The sequence below is a fragment of the Montipora foliosa genome, chromosome 8 (genome assembly GCF_036669935.1).
Source record: "Montipora foliosa isolate CH-2021 chromosome 8, ASM3666993v2, whole genome shotgun sequence".
Taxonomy (NCBI): domain Eukaryota; kingdom Metazoa; phylum Cnidaria; class Anthozoa; order Scleractinia; family Acroporidae; genus Montipora; species Montipora foliosa.
In genome coordinates this window covers 16,402,547-16,407,546 of record NC_090876.1, presented here as the reverse complement: position 1 = coordinate 16,407,546, position 5,000 = coordinate 16,402,547, and the positions used below count along the sequence as shown (strand labels likewise).

The 5,000-nt window shown below is 44.0% G+C and overlaps 1 long non-coding RNA gene across 1 annotated transcript in view; it reads right to left on the bottom strand.

Moving 5' to 3' along the window:
• Positions 1-5,000, bottom strand: part of LOC138013264 (uncharacterized) — a 342,610-nt gene that overhangs the window by 210,479 nt on the left and 127,131 nt on the right. The gene's annotated exons all lie outside the window — the stretch shown is intronic.

Genomic DNA, 5,000 nt, shown 5'->3' with positions numbered 1-5,000 from the left:
AATTTTGGTGGCCTTCTTAGAGGGTCGGGTACCTTGGCTAAGGTGTGTGTGTCCTCCGAAGGTGAGGATACTCCAGCTGGGTAGCCTGCCAGGCAGCACGGCTAGTGAAGGGCATCTTGACAGAACCTTGAAGGACATCACTAACAGAGAGGCTGCGAACAACGGAATCTTCGAGTTCGACGATAAATTTGCAAATATGGCAACTAGAGTCCAAACATTCCTTTGGGTTACGGCTTGCAAAATCAGAGGGTAGGTTCTCAACTCCGGCGATATGAGGCATGTGGACAGAATAGCGGCTGACTGTTGACAGGAAGGTGGTAACCCTTGAGCTGGCTGAGAATTCTCCTCTCTTGAGCTTTTCGTAAGCTTGAACACTCTGCTGTCGGTGAGTACCTCGGTTGTGTGTGGGGATTATAGGGGGCAAAATGTCTAATTGCCGCGCCAATAGCCAAGGCTTCAATCTCACAGGGAAACCAAGTCACTTGATGCTTACGAAGCTTGGCGCTGAAGAACCCAGCTAAGAGCAGCGAGCAATTTCGGTGTACGAAAAAGTGTGGCTGAGATGCCTCTATTCTTGACGGAGCCGTCAGTCACTATCCATAAGGCGTCTTGAGGCTGGGGGGTGGTGATGGTCCGGTTGTCTACCAATGCACGTTGTGCGGTTTTGAAGGCCAGCAGTAATTCATCGCACCACACAATTTTTGTCTCTTCAGCAAATCGGTGATAACAATGTATTTCCACTTCCCTATTTCACGCAGCACACTGTCAACATGGGTGGGTTGAGGTTTGCTGTATTGGGCGACTTCTCCGAAGGATGTCACGAGCCGGCTACCACCATTGGGCTTCTTAACGAGAAACGAGGTGTTCAGGTGCTCTAAATAGACGTTGACTTGCTCAGGTTTTGCAAAGACTCCGGCAGCCTCGAGCTCGTCGAACTTGTCTTGTAATTCCTCGAGGGTGTTCCTGTTGTACTGTGGAAGCCTGCCTTTGCGCTGAGGAGGAAGGGTGGGGCCGATGTTGACAACAGCCTCAATTTTGCCGCTTGCATCGTTGTATTTAGAGATGGAGGGATTGAACATATCGTCAAACTCCAGATTGAGAGCTATGAATTTGCCACGAATGTCCTGATCTAGGCACCCATCAGGGGTTATGGGGAAACGATACAGTTGGGCGGTGGAGGCGTGGACCATGTTGGGAGGTAGCAGTACGTGTGGTGGGAGGTGAAGTGGAGGTGGAGGCTTCGACGGGTAGAATGTGCCGAACCTGGCATAACTGCTCACTGCTCTTCAGGAGAATGAGGGAGCTGGTCGTGTTGGGAACGCGTACGGCATGATCGACAAATTGAATTTGCTGGGGCGGAGGCCACGCATCTTCAGGTTTACGGGGCATGTTAGAAGGGCAATCCAGCCGGCGCTCCAGGGCCCACAGGGTGTCAGAGTCCGCGTCGGAAGGGGTACTGAACTGGACCCCTGGGGTTCCCCTGGGGTTTCAGGGGGTTCCAGGGGTTCCCCTGTTAGCCTGGGCTTAATGTTAATTAAGCTTAAAATTTCCCCCTATTCAAGTACCGCTACTCTTCCCAATTTCCAGAGGCAAATACAACTATGCTGCAATGTACAGTTGCTGGTGGATGAACTAAAGGAGCTACTGAGAAATCTTTTGTTTTCGTCCACCAACATGGCAGCGATGACGTCACGTGAACACCACCTATTTGCAAGGGCGTGGAAATAATTACACAAAGCCACATAAAGCAGATACCAATCAAATACAAATTGACCACTTACTAGGTGTCTCCAACTAATCTCTAGAGACACAGATAACAATGCTGCAATGCACAATGGTTGGTTGACGAACAAAAGAGGTAACGAGATCTTTTGTTTTCGTCCACCAAACGGCGACGATGACGTAACGTGAAAACCATCTATTTATAGCTTTTCAGACTACAAAACCTTAATGAGGAAACTTTCGCGGTTAACTATCGTGATTACTGCGAAATTTGCTTCGCAAGAATTTCGTGGACAACCTTTCGCTGTTAATATAATCGTAATGACCGAGAACGTTGTATTCCCTAAATATCACCGAGTGTGTACGTAATCACCTGATTTCGACTGCAATTTGGAATTCTTTGATTGCACTCAAGCGATAAGACGGCCATTCTTAAGACTTTGTCGCTATAATCAATTATTAATAAACACGAGTAATTTTTTTGAAAGACGAACAAAATTGCTTGGTCTTTGAAGAAAATTTCAAGTGCTTGCACAAGAAAAATCACGCGATTACATACATGCAAAAAAAAATCACCTCATTTCACCTATCTGCACTATTTTCACTTTTCTGATCCGTTTGGGATTAATTGGGGGTGCTGTAGCAGCCTTCGTATAGTTTAATGTAATCGGCTGCTAGCCTAGAAAAAAGCGCTACTGCTGCTACACTACTGATTAATTCAATAGGCCATTTCCGAGTTCGTGTCTGCCTCCTCTTCAAAGAGAGTCTAAGTGCGAAGTTTTTCTTATGAAAATTAGTTTTCATTCATATGTAAAGTAGAAGTAATTACCATGACAAAAAGTTTGCACTTGGACTCGCTTTGAAGAGGAGGCAGACATGAACTTGGAAATGGTCTATTGACGTGCTCTACGGCGTCATCCGCACTAATGTGTTTTCAAAAGCTGTCGTTTTCATCTGGGCGAAAACAAAATAAAGTATTTTCATTCACACCATCGTTTTCGTATCATTTTCAGCTATCCAAACTACAACGTTCAACAACGATGCAAACAACTTTTGTCGAAATTTTCCCACGCTTTTCAAATAATTGTTTCCAAAAGTCTTCGTTTTCAACGATCAAAACTCAGACCCCGTCCACACGCAGCTGGACACACTTGATCCCCAAACTGTTCTTTGCCTTTTCAAAACTTTCCGCGTCCTCGCGAAGCGTTTTTGAATCGAATTTGCCCGTCCACACGTATCCGAAAGAATCCGAATTTGTTCCAGTATCCAGGACTCCTGCCCGTGAATGTAGTCAATAGAGCATAATCATACATTTGTTTTGGCGTCCATATTGAATGTTCACTGTGTAAATAGCTAAATGGAGTTTGTTAAGTATACGGATTCGAGACCACATAATAGCAGATTCGCATCGTTTTCGGAACTGTTTACACTCTGGAGAGCGGATTCAAATCTTTGCGGATACGGTTGCTTGATTCACGTGATACGTGTGGACGGAAGGTGCGTTTGCAGTCAAATGTATCCGGATATTTGTGGACGGGGCCTCACGCAGTTCCAAACGTTGTCTACCCCCTGACAACATCGTTTCCAACGTTTCCGGCATAGCCTGGGTTATATTCAAGTAAGATTGGCAAGACCTGCAGCTCGTTCAAACAGGAGAGGAATGACTTATTCTGGAATGGTAGGATATTACATTTTATTACATAAGCACCAAACAACTACCAAGTGGGCTTTCACGCGAAAACATTTATGGTTACGTAAAAAAATCGGCGGGTCTAAGTTGCAGGTCGCAGGTCGCGTGTTGTAGGTCATTGTTTCATCAATACAGAAAGTATCCTAAACATTCTTACAAGCTAACCTTAGGCCTAATTAGGACTAAACAAAAGTTTTTAGGCCTACGGTTAGCTTTTATGAATGTTTAGGATACTTTATTGTATTGGTGAAACAATGACCTGCAACCTGCGACGTGCGACCTGCAAATTAGACCCGCCGTATAAAAATCGCTCCTTTAGCTGTCTTTCGTGAAATGATCTAGTATTTCATTGGTGTTTATACAATAAATAGAATATTACATGGCCGCTTGGACATACGAACTTTCTCTTCTCGTGTTAATAATGCCTCGCTCAATCATGTAATATTTTTCAACACGAGAAGAGAAATTTTGTATCTCCAAGCGGTCATGTAATATCCTCTATTTATCTTAAATAATAGATGTATTATTCACAACACTCCTAATGATATGCAAAAATTAAATAACACGGAATACCAGCATGTTATTGGCTAGGCGAGCATAAAACACGCGCATGACACTGCAGGTTACTTATAAATATGCTTTGGTTGGTTCTTGCTCAGTTTCCAGCGGACACTGGTCCGGAAGAGTTTTCGGTTTGGCTGAGTCGGTTCCAAATTAGTGGGTCCGGAGTAACATCGAAAGTCAAAGTAATGTTTTTTTTTTTTTGTTTGAGAGACAAATATTGGTTTGTTGGCCAGGATTGAATTGGGATAACGAGTTCAGTGCAGAATGGAGAAGAGAAAGAACAAAACGAGATTGTTCTAAGAAGTATCAGATTCTTTTCTTGTAAAATGACTTTCCCAGAGCGTTGAGCTCCTTCTCGTAGTTTCTGTTCTCGTCCAGAATCAATTTCTGCAACTGGGCTCGCCGAATCTGAAAAGAAAAAGAGAGATATACAACAAAATAAAGCAATCATGTTACGAAAATCGTTTATTTTATTTGCGCACCGAAAAATGAAGCCGATGTAATTTCCTAGTCGTTAGACTGGCTAAACTAGGACGACCGCGAATCATAGTGAGTAATTTTCAACTTTTCTCCAGAGATAAGTAGGATTCACAGCAAATGAACGGACTCTCCTTGCGACTTCGGTAGTTTCGAACTGACCGAAGATTGTTATTGTCGGTGCTGACGGAAAGAATCGTGACTCCTGTTGGGATAAGAGCAATGACACTCAGCTGAATATTTAATCTGATTACTTAATCAAAGAAAGTCTTGTCCAATGTGAAGGAATCCGAAATCTAGAGTGTGGAATCCGAAATCCATTGTAAGGAATCCAGAATCCACGGATTTCGATGGAACCCAGGATCCATTTTGGTGGAAGCGGTAAGTTTGGAATCCGGAACCCACGACCCAGGATCTATTCGGGATCCGGAAGCCACGGGCTGGGATCTGGAACCCGAGGTCCACATGGATTTCTTTCCATAGTGCGAGGTTACAGATCAATATACAAGCAATTAAAGTGATCTCAAAACAGCTTGGTCTACAAAAA